The 15,399-nt window shown below is 43.3% G+C and overlaps 1 long non-coding RNA gene across 3 annotated transcripts in view; it reads right to left on the bottom strand.

Annotated features, from left to right (window-relative positions):
• Window positions 1-8,382, bottom strand: part of LOC108499831 — a 10,684-nt gene extending 2,302 nt beyond the window's left edge. The window contains exons 1-4 of one of the 3 annotated variants that reach the window (XR_001875658.1): window positions 8,286-8,376; window positions 2,199-2,270; window positions 1,459-1,572; window positions 220-294 (exon numbers count right to left, since the gene is read on the bottom strand). This is a non-coding gene — a long non-coding RNA (uncharacterized LOC108499831). Of the gene's footprint in view, window positions 1-219; window positions 295-1,458; window positions 1,573-2,198; window positions 2,341-8,285 lie in introns of all 3 variants that reach the window. The other 2 variants (XR_001875661.1, XR_001875659.1) reach the window with 2 other exon arrangements.
• Between the last annotated feature and the right edge of the window lie 7,017 nt (window positions 8,383-15,399).

Here is a 15,399-nt window from a genome sequence, read left to right as displayed (position 1 = left end):
GTCCAGGGATCTCAAATGTTTATAAGGGTTTTTTTGCCCTTTGATCAAATACTTTCATAAGTCTTGGGATTCCTTCCAAATAACTTCAGTAAAGGAGACCAGTTATTTCCCCCACATAGGAATGAAACTAATATTTTCATTTATGAGTGGATCAATTGAAGGTATAATTGAGTTTATTGCACTTACAGAAATGACAGCATCTGCTTGGGTTCTACTAACCTCAAATGACAGAGAATATCTCAGTGTGCCAAGTGACCACAACTCTCATTTGAGAAAATGATGTGTCTCAAACATCTGGAGCAGCACAAAAATAAGAAAAGGACATGGATGGGAACAGTGGGTTGAAGATTTATCTTGGTAGCACTCACTCTCTTTGCCCTATATCAAACAGCAGTGTATGCAGCTGAGATGGGTGTGCTCAATTTGTGATTCACTGAGAATTAACCTAAATTTTAAGGAAATTCCTGCTATTACTAAGAAAAGTAAACTATGTGTTTATGCATTAGTTAACACGGAATAATATCTACCCTCAAATGAAAGTATAAAATACAGACAGGAAGAAATATTATCTTTTAAAATGTTTAACTTTTATGAAAGGTTTTATTCGTCATAAATTTACCTTTAACAGAATATCTAGCCCTTCATATTTAATCAAATTGCTGTAAAAATATCTCATTGTTTTTGACTCTAATAGTAAAGTCTTCTGCATCTCATGGAATTACCAGTGAAATCCTACTCAGGATTTCTTACCATCAATTCCTTTTGTTTTAAATTTAGAAAAGATCAGAAACAACAAAATGAGATAACAATAGTTACCATAACAAGTCAAATTTACCGGATACTAAATTTTTCCACGGAAGGGAAGTGAACAACTAATATAGATGAGCAAAAGTGCTTTAAATAATCTAGATTAACTGAGATAGGCAATTATTTTGTTGGTAGATACAGACATAAAATATTCCAAAGGTGAGCTATCTTTACCTTTGCCTCCAGAGATTTCTAAATCAGAGGAAGGATGTGAGTAAGTGGATGACAGGCAGAGCAGGTGGTGTACCACTGGCACACGTGCATACTTGGCGTTCCCAACTACTATATCAGCTGGCTGATTAATTAGTTGCAGCTCAATGATTTCAGGTGGAATTTACTGCTTGATTCTAGCAAGCATAGTACAGTGCTTCATAGTACAGTGGAGGAAGTAAGAGCTATCAGAAAATATGAAATCTCCCCCAGCCCAAAAGCAAAACCAAGACTTAAAGTTCACATCCATCAAAGCTTCAAATAAATATGCGTTTCAAAAACAACTCCAAACAGAACAGCTCAAAATAAAAACATAATTATAATTACCCAAAAGTGCTTAAAGCACATGTTGGGAGAAAAAAAAAACATAAATATTTAATCAAAAACCAAAAACCTGTTCACACGATAAATTAGGCAACTACTTTTAAAAGATTGTATTACTTCCAAATAGTTTAAACTTGTTCTGTCTTCTGCACATATGTCTCAGCTCTTCCTCTGTTGGAACCAACTCTGTTCATTTTTTTTTCTACTCTTCAGAACATTGCTATTCTAATTCTGAATAAAGTAAAGGCATATGACTGAGCTTGTGAGAAAAACTGCATTCATCTGTTGAGACAGAAATTCCATCTTCTAAATTAATAAATTTCCTTTAACAGATTTCTTGTAATATTTCTTCCTTTCTGGAAGAAATAAATAAAAAGATCTGGCCTGGTTTTGGCTAGGATAGAGTTAATTTTCTTCTTCATAGCTGGTGCAGTGCGGTGTTTTGGATTCAGTGTGAGACTCATGTTGGTAAGACACTGATGGTTTAACTGTTGCTCAGCAGGGCTTACCCTGAGCCAAGGACTTTTCAATTTTCCATGCTCCATCAGTTAGCAGGTGAACAGGAAGCTGGGAGGGAGCATGTCCAGGACAGCTGACCTGCTGGCCAAAGGGATATCCCATACAGTAGAGCATCATGCCCAGTATATAAACTGGGGGGAGTTGGCTGGGAGGGGCTGATCGCTCCTGGGGGAAGGGCTAGGCTTCGGGTGGTGAGCAACAGTACTATGCATCAGTTGTTTCTTTTGGGGTTTATTGCTCTCTGTCTCTTTTTTCCATTGCAGTTGTCATTATCATTAGTTGTAGTAATAGTATATTTTATTTTGATTATTCAACTGTACTTAACACATAAGGCTTACCTATTCTTTCCAATTCTCCTCTCCACTGGGGCAAGGGTAGTGAGGTAGCAGCTGTGCAGTACTTAGTTAGGGCTGCAGTTAAACAACGACAGACATTTTTGGTTCCCAACATAGGGCCCGGAGTATTGAGATAAAAACAGACCTGATCAGAGCATGTTAAAACAAATTAATTATAAGCAACAATTGTATTGGTTTAGTAGTTGCTGGTCACCATGTTATTTCATTTGCATACGTGCTCACAGGCACGTTATATAACACCACTCTCGGTGTATGTGCTCCCTGCGGTAATGTTTATCCTCAGTGGAGTCTGGGCTAAAGTTATAGTTCTGTTGTTCTCTGCAGTAGTGTTTTACGACATGATAGAGTTGCTGGTCATGAACCTTATCCATGCTGGGCACTGCATCACTTCTGTACCTCGGGAGCCATCTCGTGGGAACTATTAACAATCACACCTTTTAACTGCTCCTCGTAGAGCCAAAAGGACCTTAATTTCTTGAACATTTCTTTCATTTGCCTGTTTTGCTGATTATGAGTATGACAGTTTGTGAGATGGGTTCAGGAAGCCTGAGCATGAGATCATTCCTTGGGTGAACACTTCCAAGGGTTTACATAAATCTGTGTTAAGAGGTGGGCACAGATGTTTCCTGCAATAATAATACACAGATTTACTTTTCTCAACTACTTTTTTTTTCTGGAACCTAGAAAATATTAATTAATTGATAGAAGGTCTTCCATTAAAGTAAACTTCAAAAGATGCTAATCTTCCTTAATAAACTATGGAAAAATGTGCTGTTCAAAGAGTAACTGAGAAGACTCAAGCAAAGAAGCATTAATATTATCTCAAGATCATATTAATGAATTTCCTCAATCAAAGAAATCCTTTGAAGGGAATTTTCTTGACCAGATAAGAGAAAGTAATTATCAGCGGGGAAAACTATATGGGTCACAGCAGATAGAATGCCAGACTCTACCAAGGAGAGACACCCTGTGGTAACAGCCTAAACTGTCATTCCTGCAGTCACCTGCAAAGAAACAGCAGAGTAAATGATATATTGTGATTAAATAATTGCTTATAAAGCCATCTCTTTGAATCATACAGGTAACAACAGCACAGATCTGATATAAAAGTGCCATATTCTGTTTCCAAAGTGCCACTTACTAATTTAAGCTCATCTTTAAGCTCACAAATCAAAGTGTTGATCTTTTCTGTGCCTTTCTCTCCCCTTGCCTGAGATGTGATTGTCCATGTGGCTAGAGCTCTCATTCTGTCACATTCTGTATTAACTCAATTCACAATAAACACTTTTGCCATCAGTGTCAGGCACTCCCACCAGCTCACCACAATAAGGAAGTTCTACTGCTTTAAATTTGTTTTTTCAAATTTCCTGTCTTCACTTAAAAGATCCTTCAAAGCTGTTCCTCATCTGCCTTTTGTACACTTACATTACCACTAGATCTCTCTAATTCCCAAACAAGGGATATGAAGGAAAAGTTACTCTCCCCCAACAGTAAGAGCCACAAGAACTCACACCCCCAGATGTCATTGCAGCTTTGATCAGATGTGGTATAATGATGTGCCCAAGCTGTGTGTTGAGGTCTCCTCACCTCCTCTGCTATACTCTGCTGCTCCCATGCAGAGGCCATGCTGCAGCAGAGGCCATGCAGCAGATGTGCCCCAAATGGCACCAAGTTAAGCTGGACCCTCTCTGCAGTTAAGAAAGCAGCTGAGCCCCAGGTGAATTGCTTAAAAGAAGTTCTACCCTCACCAGAGTAGAGGTGCTGCTCTATATTTCTCTGCATGTGGTCAGAGATGCCTCTAAAATGGCAGGATCAGGTAGAGTTGCTGCCAGGTAGGTAATTTTTCTAACGCAGTCAAAGGACAGTGAGGAAAACAGGGCTTTTTTTCAGAGGGTTTCTTGATGATTCTCATGTGCGTTGGAAATAAACTGACTGAGGGACTTTTCATTAGGATGTGCATGGTGCCTGGAGCTCTGGGACAGCAAGAGATAACTCTTTCAACTCTAACAGACCAGCTAAACATGCACCCTCTCCCTTGCCTGGTTTTATCAAAATGGGTTTTCCGTAAATAGTTTAGTCTAATGGAGATGGGAGAAGATTGTGTTCATAGAAATAGGCTCAAGGGCAAGTACATGTGCCTTTATACTGGCAGCTCCAATGGACCGAATCTCAGGCTCAACTGAAATGAGTTTGACAGCAACTAAAATACAAAGATGGAGAAAAAAAACTCAACACTTACAGAATCTGGAAAGATTATTTAGTTAAAAGGTAACCGAAATATATATATTTAAATTTTTCCATTAAATGAGTATTTCTGAACACAAACAACATCAAGGAGCCAATGCCAGCTGTAGTTTAATAAAATCAGCTGCAAAGCATATGGCTGAGCAGCCTCTGCTGTCTCAGGATAGTGCTCCCAGGTAAGACCATTAACACCACTGACTTAAAATCCTCTGACTCATTTAACTTAATGGCTTGGAATAAATGTCCATCATCTTCCTGCAATGCTAAAACCTCATTTGTTATTCCACTGACATTTCTCATCTTTACAGGCAAGTTACACACTGAATACATATTTTAAACTTCCAGCTCCCTCTACTGTGCAAACGTTAAAAAAAAATTAGTGTTTTGATAATTAAAACAAAGTAGGAGTAAATAGATTTAGCACAAAAATAATGTAAGGAAATACTTAAAAGTTAATTTCTTATTTCCCTTTGTGTTTAGCAGCTAGGTTTTGAGCTTGTTCTGTACTGATATCCAGGAATCAGGCCTTGTGAACATGATCTTGAATGACCCTAGAGAACAACATTACAGTAGAGGAAGTAGCCATGCCTCACTGCATATTGCTTTTAAAACTCAGTCAGACGCACTGGACTTAAATACTGAAAGAACTTCATGCAGCATTCCCACTGTGTTGGGGCCACATCAATGTGCTTCAATATACATGTTGCACTGGTGAATAGCTGCCTTTATTTACATCACACCAAAATATCAAACCATTGCAGAAAACAGCTCTAAAAACACTTTCAAAGACACAAAATGTTCCAAGTGGAAACAATACTTTACATTGGTTGATGAATGAAAGTGAGAACTTTAAGAATGAGGATCGGTAGTGACCACATACAAAAGAAGAATGAGGTGTGTGATATCACGGGATGTTTTCCAAAGCAGGACACATATTGACAATGAGCACACCTTTTTCCTTCCAAAACATACTCTGCCACTGTGTATGTGGGCCAAGGAGGCATCAAAAGTGCTCTAGTGCCTGCCCAGAGCTTGCGTCGCCTTAAGGGAGAGCCGGGAAGCAGAAGCTCTGAATGGTGCAGCAAGTCTGGAGCCCTTCCAAGCACAGGCTCTTTTGCACAAGCAAGACTCCCTGGGGAAATGGAGCCAAGGGAAAAGCAGAGTTCACTCCCATTCCAAGCTTGCAGTGGGCAAGACAGACAAAGAGAGAGCTACAAAATATCAAACCACTCCAGAAAACAAAAAGAAACAAACAAACAAACAAATAAAACTTTTATTAAGCATCAATGAAGCTTATAGTTCTGCTTCATTAGGAGCAGGTTAGCTAGTACTCAAAATAAAAATGAAAATAATGAGAAGCATAACCAAGGTTGTCTTTCAGTCTGTAAAAACTCTTACAATGAAAGCTATAAGAATTAAAACCAATGCTGTACGGTGGATATCAGGCTCAAGAGAAACCTTTAGCCCAGTGAAGAAGGAGGTGGAAACAGAAAAGACAGAGGCATAGTGCATGATTTTCCACAGTTCACAGCAGAAGTATTAGGAGAAAAAAAAACCTACTTCCGACTGGAAGATTGAAAAGGAAGAAAAAAAGAAAACTACCATCTTCTTTCATTATTAATTCCAAGAGCTGACATATGTTTTTAGATGTGCGAAAAAATATTCTCAGTTCTGGAAATTAAAATACTTTCAAGTTGGGAAAAAGGTGCAGATTTACTTATCTTTCACAGAGAGAAAAATAATCCACCTTTGCTCTGGACAGACAGTTGTAGCATGGAGTCTTTATATAATAAATAAATGGACTCAGCTCCTTAATGAGATGGCAATCAAAGAGGTTTATTCAAACTCGGCGCTCCTTCTTATCCCTTAAAACCATGTGACCTTGTGACCAGTGGGGTTATCTATTTCAGCGCATGTCCCTTGGGCTTCCCCGCCCTCGGTGCATCCTCTGCACCCTGGACACACCTCCTACAGACAGTGGTGCTCCACTTACAATCTTGTGATGTTCCATAAAGTTTCCACATTCTACCTCGAGATTAAAATTATGTTTAGGATTTCTTTGTAAAAATTTCTTGGGTAAAATTGATCAATATCAGCACAGTGAACTATCTTTAACCTCAGAACCTGGAAGAATGACAGAGAAGGTCATGCTGGCTAAGGAAAAACAACGGAAGGAATCTTCACAAGGGAAGGAGCCTTCACTGGACAAGCAGGCTTCAATAAGTGACTCTGGCATCAGAGGGTAACAAGGTTCTACAGGAGAGGAGGCTCATCGCAGGAGGGAGGCTTCACAGATACTCACCCAAAACATGGGAAGGAGGCTTCACAGGTGCACTCTGCCAACACAGAGGGACTCCGGCATCACAGACAATAGATTCTTCAAACAGGGACTCAGGCACCACAGCACAAGGAGGCTTGCAAGGGGAAGGAGGCTCCCATAGGGAATGGAGGCTGCTTACAGGAAGGAACCTCCAAAGGTGGACAAAGGCTTTTCCCCAGAAGGAGGCTTCAGAGATGGACTCTAGCATCACAAAGAGACTCTGAATCACAGTCTTTTCAGGGGGACTCTGGGATGACTGTGGAATAAGGCTTCACATGTGGAGGAAGACACTCAAGAGGGTAAGTAGGCTCCACAGATGTAGTGGGTTTCTGTGCTAGGTTTTAGTAGTGGGGGGGGCTTCTGTTAGAAGCTGTTAGAAGCTTCCCCTGTCTGGTAGAGCCAATGCCAGCTGGCTCCAGGACGGGCTTCCTGCCTCTGGCCAAGGACAAGCCAATCAAGAGTGATAATAATGCCTCTGGGATAACATATTTAAGAACAGAAAGCTACTGTGCAGTGAAAATTCTAGCCAGGGAAGAGCGAAGTGAGAACATAAGATCAGCAAGGCAGACACCAAGGTCAGTGCAGAAGGAAGGGGAGGAGGTGCTCCAGGCATCATAGCTGTGGCCCCTGCAGCCCTTGGTGCAGACCATGGTGGAGCAGCTGTGCCCCTGCAGCCCACGGGGGACCATCAGGGTGCAGAGACCCACCTGCAGCCCATGGAGAAGCCCATGCTGGAGCAGGTGGATATCCAAAGGAGGCTGTGACCCTGTGGGAGGCCCAGCATGGAGCAGGGTCCTGCCAAGGACCTGAAGCCTGTGGAGAGAGGAGCCCACAGTGGAGCAGATTTTTCCCAGGCAGGACTTCTGGCCCCTGTGGGGGACCTATGGTGAAGCAGCTCATTTGTGAAGAACTGTATCCCATGGAGAAGTGACCCACGGGACAGCAGTTTAGGAAGAACTGTTGTTGGGGTGGTGTCATAGGTTTACTTGTTCTAAAAAACCAAGCAAGAATTTTTCTTTCCCCTGCCCCACTGTAAAAGAAAGATGTTGAATGGGGGAGGATGGTTTGCCTAGGGTGATTCAAAAGAACTGGCTGACAGCCCACATTCCAGGTTGATAGCCCTCAGAAGATGGGGGTGGGGGTGGGGGTGGGAATGGACGAGGGACCTGTGGAGTTTTTTTCTTTCTCCTCGGGAAAACGGCAAGGCACTCCACTTTTGCCTTAACTCAGGCAAGGTGTGTGTTGGAAGGCTCTGAGGTCGTTTTGTTTTCAGCCTGGTCATCTGACTGTTTTCTGGCCCTGGCTTGTCTGCGCCCTGTTCTGCCCCCAGCCCAGATCTACTCAGACTTCATTGGAGAGGTTTGACCCATCTGCAGAGGAACTTTTTGGGGAGGAGGTCAGCCTTTTCCCTCCCACACTCCCGTGTTTGGCAACGGTTTGTGCTCATTGACAAACGGGGGGAAATCCCAGCCACAGCCAGCGTGAGTTTTGTAGGAAGAACCCACCTTCTTTCCCCTTTTCCCCTTCCCCTTCTCGGTGGGGGGGAAGATCTCCATTTCGGCTTCTCCCTCACACCAGGGCCCCACATGGCAACTGCCAGAGCCCAACAGCGCCCCCTGCCGACCAACACTGAGCACTGCAGGCTCTGCTCCTCCAGCGATCCAACAGCGCCCCCTGCTGGCCGTGGTTGGAATTGCACCAAAAAAAACCCAGAAAGTACTGAACTGTTTCCCTTTCTGAGGGGGACTTTTTTGGGTACAGGATTATTGTTTAGTTGTTTTTGTGTTCTTTTGTTGTTCAGCCAATACACATATATCCTTTAATAAAGGGCTGTAATTTTTTTCCTTTTTTCCATACTTCCTCAGTTGGAGCCTCTTAATTTCTGATTTACAATTGCTTAGCGGGAGGAATTTGGTCTTCCTCATAACTCATCTTCCTTAGCAAAACACTTCAGTCTCATTAAACTGAGACAGGTGGACTCATGCCGGACAGGTGCATCAAGGACTGTCTCCTGTGGGAGGGACTCCACAGGAGCAGGGAAGGACTCCTCTCCCTGAGCAGCGTCAGAAAGAACAACTGACCATAACCTCCATTCCCCATCACCCTGCAATGCTGGGTGGGAGCAGGGAGAAAGTGGAAGGAAAGAGAGGTTGGAGGAAGGAGTTTTTCAGATTATTTACTTCTCACTCCTTAGTCCTACCCCTGTTGGTAATAAATTCAATTAATATCCCCACTTTTAATTTCTTTTACCCGTGATGGTGATCATTAAGTGATCTCTCCCAGCTCTTATCTCAACTCATGCATCCTGCATTGTTTTTTATTTCTTTCCTCTGTCCAGTTGCAGAGGGTAGTGAGAGATTGTCTGTTGTGAGTCCCTGGTGTCAACCAAGGGTAAACAAACAACTAAAGAGTAATTATAATTTCAGAAGGGAAGGAGGCCTCACAGAGGGACTCTGCAACTAAGAGAACTCAAGTATCACTGAGGAAAGAGGCTTCAAAAGGGAATGAATTTTCACAAGGGAAGAATGCTTCACTAGACAAGCAGGCTTCACAGGAAGAGTGAACCTCTGCCAGAAAATCACTGCCAAGTGATTCCGGTATCACAGGAGAAATAGGTTCTGTAGGAAAAGAGGCTCATCACTGCAGAGAGGCTTCAGACTTACCCAAAACACATGAAGAAACCTTCACAGATGGACTCGCACGTCACAGACGAAGGATTCTCCACACAGCGACCCTGCCAACACTGAGGGACTTTGGCACCACAGATGACGGACGTTTCACATAGGCATGGAAGCACCACAGGGATAAAAGCCTTTCAAGAGCTACGAGGCTCCCACAAACATTGGAGGCCTCTTACAGGAAGGAACCTCCACAGATAGACAAAGGCTTCGCCCTACAAGGAAGTGTCACAGACGGACTCCTGCATAACAAACACACCGGAGAACAGAGGAAGGGGGCTTTTCATGGAGACTCTGTGCAGGAGGCTTCACTAGAAAAGGCCACTCTCACAAGCACTCTGGGATGACTGAGGAATGAGACTTCACAGAGGGACAAAGATGCTCGAGACGGGATGTAGGCTCCACAGATCGATTCTGCTTTCAGGAGGGAACGAGGTTTCACAAAGGGACTCCGGCAAATAAGAGGACTCTGACATTCCGGAGGAAAAAGGCTTGCGAAGAGAAGCAATCTTTACAAGGGAAGGAGACTTCACTGGACAAGCAGGCATCACTAACTCAGTGCCAAATGATTCTGTCATCACAGAAGAAGCTTCTATAGGAAAGGAGGCTTGTTACTGGAAGGAGGATTCATGGGCACTCATCCAAAACACATCAAGGAGGCTTCAGTGGAGAAGGAGGTTCACAGATGGACTCTGACACCACAGAGGAAGGGTACTCCACACAGGGACCCTGCCAACACTGAGGGACACTGGCATCACAGATGACGGACGCTTCACACAGGGACTCACAGGCACCACAGCACAAGGAGCCTTGCAAGGGGAAGAAGGCTCCCACAGGGAATGGTGGCCGCTTACAGGAAGGAACCTCCAAAGATGGACAAAGGCTTCTCCCCAGAAGGAAGCTTCAGAGATGGATATGACTGAGGCAGCACAGGGGAACGAGGCTTTCTTGAGGAAGTAGGCTGCACGTGGAATGGAGACTTGTTGTTGGGCAAAAGAATCAAGCTAAGAAACAGGGTTGAAGTGTTTTCGCCCACCCTGTAATATTCTGAGGGTTGCCCCAGGGCTGAGTTGGGAGATGTGGGAAATTTTGGAGGTGGAAATTGCTGCCTGGGGCTTTTTTGTAATGTGGCTCTGTTTCAGGGAAACAGTGCTCACAGCATTGCAGAAGACTGCTGAGGATCAGAGCTCATCGCTCAGCACATGGATTAGGGGTTTCATACAGCCTGGTCCTTCCTGTCCACCAGAAGGCACTGAGAGTTCTTATTTAAAAGCCTGTTTTTAAAATCACTCTTAAAAAGTGGAAATTGGGATTTCTGTAGCCTTGATCATGATGTTCCACATAAAATCACTGAAAATTGCATTTGAGAGGAGGTGTGTAAATGAGGTGCGGGGGCTTTGTAAACGAGCGGGCCGGCCCCAGTGCGGGGGCACTGAGGGGCCGTAGTGTCTGTAAAGAAGTGGGGCGGGGTTGTGGCATTCCGTGAGGGCCGTCCCGGTGCCACCCCCGGGCAGCATCCCGGCCGCCCTTGCTGCCTGGCTGCGAGCCATCCCGCAGCCCGACCATTCAGGCAGCACCTTATCCTCCCCGGCTCGCATTTCTGTGAAACCACAAACGTGCGGTCCGGCCTGTTACAGCGAGTTCACCCCATCAGCACCCATTTGTCGAGGGGTGAGAACCTTGGGGGTGGGGGGATCGGCTGCTGGTAAAATTAATTGAGGTGGGTTTTGGTACCAAATGGCCACTGTTTGATGTGTGACGGCACCGAGTGCTTCCTCGGTCCATTAAAAATACATCAGGTGAATAAACCACAGCTTGTTGCTCTTCCAGTTCTTTTCTAGTTTTCATTTGCCACTCACAGCTCAATTTCACATGTGTTTAGTAATTACATCGTGTTTTGGCTTTGCCTTTTTGCACTGATGACTTAGGGCATTGGATTTGGTTTCTGTGGATTTGGTATTTGTGGACTCTGGAGTTATTTCGTAATTCAAACCCAGGGAACAAGCTCTCCTTTTGACGTGGTTTTCCCTCCATTGGCTGTGGTAATCCTATTTATCCCATCTGCCTTGGTGTCATTTCAGTATCTAAATGTCTGAATGTGCATTTTGTCGCCATAAACTTTATTTTGTTGAAGAGCAGTAGTTGAACTGGTTAAAGGTTAATTTGACCCAAAGGGAAACTAGGGTGCAGGAGCCTCTGGAGTTTGATTCCCTCCCCCCCGCCCAGGTGCAGTGCAACAGGACTCAATATCGATGTGGACTAATCCTGTGTGACAGAAGTCATGCTCTTAAACAGGGTTGCTGTGGCACACATGGGAGCTGCCTGTGCCATGCTCAGGTGCCGTGCTGAGGAGCACCCCACTAGTTCTGTTGTGCTCAGGGTGACTGCTGTAATCGTGGCATTTTGGGGCTGTTTCCTCATCCCCTGACATCTGTGGTGACTCTTTGTTTACATCTATTTCGCTTTTTAGCTGTGAATTCTTTGCATTTAAACTAATAGTGCTGATTTTTTGATCTATTATTGCTACTATTGTTTATTATTCGACCTTCTATTCTGCTCATTAATCCTAGAGTGAGAGATAAGGTGACAGGATACTTCTACCCTGATGGTTATCCAACACCATTTGCTGCTTAACTTCAGAATAACAAGTGAATGATGCTTCTATATACCCAGGCAGATAGTATTTCACAGTAATCAACTTTTAAGTAATTTTTAAGACATTAAGTAAATAATCAGTTGATTTTTAGTTTACTGTCATCCAAATCCCAGCATCCACCACAATCCATCTCTGAGCTCCTGCAGTCTTCTGATTAGAACACAGACCGACATTGCTACTGGAACAGCACTGAATTGGTGTCTCTAAGTCATTGCTTTTTTTCCCTTTTTTATAAAAGCATTAGAAGGAAGTGAGAAGAAAGAGCAGTGAATTGGTGTTAACACACAGCAGCCTCCTGATTTTATTTGGATACAAATTCTTATCCCATCCCATCTCAAAGTCAAGTGTTCCTTATTTCAGAGCCTTAATATGTGACATTTTAAGCAATGTGCTTGTCTGATCTCTTCCTGTCTGTGCACAAGTGCACAGACTGTGTGGTATGTCCTAACAGCATGGAAGCTAGAACTTACACTTGTGTATCTCTTGAGTAATAGTCTGAAGGCTAGAAATCAAGTCCAGTGTAGGAACTGGAGAGAGCCTGGAGGAAACAGTTTGTGACTCAGCATTTCTTTATGCTTGGTTTTTCACAATGTGAGAGGCTTAAAGCTAAATTAATTCTCCTTAAGGAGAAATACTCAAAATACATCCTCCGGATGAGGATTTTTTTCCCAGAAGTAGCTAAATTTCATCTAGTAGTACAGTAGAATGTTTTACTTCAAAACTGGGCAGATAGGCAGCACAAGCAAGAGTGTTACCACACCCTTCACTTTTTATAGCTACCTTGGTATGGAGCTCCATATTTCCCAACAAACCACTTAACTTTGAGCATCAGCTTTTTATTTTTTTACCTTTTAACCTCCTTTTCCGACTCTCCCATCAGAAATTGATATATTAATATCAAAACACAGAGCTTTAAATATTGTGAGTGGCTTAGTGTTTAACCTCAGTCCCATTTCACTTGCATTTTCCATCATGGAGGTACTAAAACTTGTCTCTGAATTCCCTGGGACCTGCAGAAGGTGAATTAGGAACTTCAGGGAAATGAGCTGCCAGACTATGGCTAGCTAATTATGTTGCCTTCACTGAGTTTATTATGACTTGTTGATTAATTAAAAGCTAAAGTTAGCATAGGTGAAGAGGAAACACCATGTTGATCCTCAGCAGGATTAGAAATGGGTTTGGATTTTGAGGAGAGGGAGGTTTTTGACATTTTCTGCCAAAATTCATGAGCAAAATAATGTCACATGCCCAACAATCTCTGGAGCCATCCCTGTTGCTGCACATCGGTGGTCTTGGTGGTGCTATTGGTAGAGTAATTGCTATGGAGACTGAGCCGTTGTTCATCTCTTGAGGTGATCCTCCTCGCCCTGGCCTGTCAGAGAAACCAAACAGGGAAGAATTTTGATGGTTTTGGCCGCTTTGTACCTGACTGGTAAAAACTGGAGGTCTGTGTTGTCCAGAGTTGTCAGACCAGTGCTGCTCACCTGCCCCAGCATGAGCAGCCCTCAAACATGGCTCCTCCCCCCCGGTTCCTCTTTGCTTTTGCAGAAAGTTAATTTCCCTGAGTAATCAGGGAATTAACACTTCCATTCTGATACAGAGCCCAAGGACCATTTTCCTCAGTTTTCTGCAGGTGAGATGGCATCTTTACCCATTTGATAACTAACTAAAGCAAATTTTCCCATCACCTGTTTGTGGCCCAAAGTGACTGAGTCGCATGCAAAAGCCCCTTTCTGGAGACACTCCTGCAGTGTCTCCAGGAGTGTAGAGAAGTAAGATTCATGATGGGAACAGTTAAAAGCATACAGCAATTGGCAGGACTTTCATATGGACTTTACTGTTATTATGTGGTTTCTACACAGTGCACAACTGCACATGCCCAGGCTTCCTCCTCCCCCTTTTGCCTGTGCCCTATTCTGATTTGCTCTGTCTGATAGCCCACCCTATGTTCTGCCCCCTTTTCCCTGGCGGGACGGTTAAGAATCGGACACACGCCTGAATAAAGAATTCTGCTTGCACCCTTCCTCGTGTCCTGTCCCCTCCTCCCTTCGGACCGCGACACAGGAGTACAAATGCCCTGGTTCACTAAGCATCTGGAGGCTGTCTGCATTGTATCATTTATTATTATTGTTGTTGTTGCTGCTATTATTATTGAAGGTTATTTCATTGCATTTTCTTGATATCATCTGCCAGACACAGGTTAGGTCTGATTGGGCTCAGAATCACCTTGACTCTAATTTACTCCATATTCCCCATTCCTACAAGGAAGATGTAACATTTTTATGGGTTTAGCTTTTTAGGCTTTTTATGGGAGGAGAGAACCATGATGCAGGCAGTAGCTGATGACACCCAGCTTGTCATGGATTTACATATCTATCCAGTTTTATGTTTTTAGCAAAGAAGCAGAGACCACAACTCAGAATTTGTTGGGTTTTGGATGTAGCATGGAGCTGGGATGCAGTTTGGGTCTCTGTTACAGTATGGATTTATCTTCAGTATTGCTGTTTCATAGCTGAAATATTCCAAACTCCTCAAAGCCACAACATTCCTGCAGGTGTGTCTGTGTGAGCAGAACCCTTGTGGGGGCCTTTTTTCCTCCCTGTCCAGCTGCAGCTGGACAAATTCTTGCAAAACTGGGTTACCTGTTTCCCACAGAGGTTTTTGGCATGAAAGATCTGTTTACTGTTCCCTGTGCAGGATAAAAACCCCAAGTTTAGTCACAGTATGTTGCTGGCTGCAGATAAACACAAAATGATGTGGGAGATGTTGTTGGGCTGGCTTTTTCCTGCTGTGAACTCCTTAATGTCTTTCATTTGAGCTCTTATTCCCCTTTTTCCCCTGCCCCAGCCCTTGCTCCTCACCTTCTCCAGCAGCAAATTGACCCAATTTTTGTTGTTTGCATTGCAAGCTGCAAACCAGGACTCCCGTGGCTGACAGGAAGCCAGCAAAAGATTAAAAAAATACTTCAGTTCACATTTAGAGCATGTTTGAAAGTTGTTTTTGTTACCATAAAGAGTCAAAACATTTGGTGTGGTTTTGTCAGTAATGTCATGAATCTGCATGGAATGATGCATCCACCTGCATTGAGCTTTTAATTGCTCATTTCATGCAACAATTTCTTGGCTTTTTCTGAAATGAATGCTGTGAAATTGTTGAAAAACTTGAAAAAAACTGTCAATATTATTTTTCTTTATAATTTTACATTAAAAGTGGCAGCCACTGACAGCTTTCTCGAGGAAGATACTACAGGTTCAGACCCGTTTCCTGTGTGTAATTGAGTATATA

This window comes from Lepidothrix coronata, unplaced genomic scaffold (assembly GCF_001604755.1).
Source record: "Lepidothrix coronata isolate B3197 unplaced genomic scaffold, Lepidothrix_coronata-1.0 Scaffold3, whole genome shotgun sequence".
In the NCBI taxonomy this organism is placed as follows: Eukaryota; Metazoa; Chordata; class Aves; order Passeriformes; family Pipridae; genus Lepidothrix; species Lepidothrix coronata.
The sequence above is the reverse complement of the archived record's forward strand: the minus strand, read 5'-3'. Positions and strand labels throughout refer to the sequence as shown.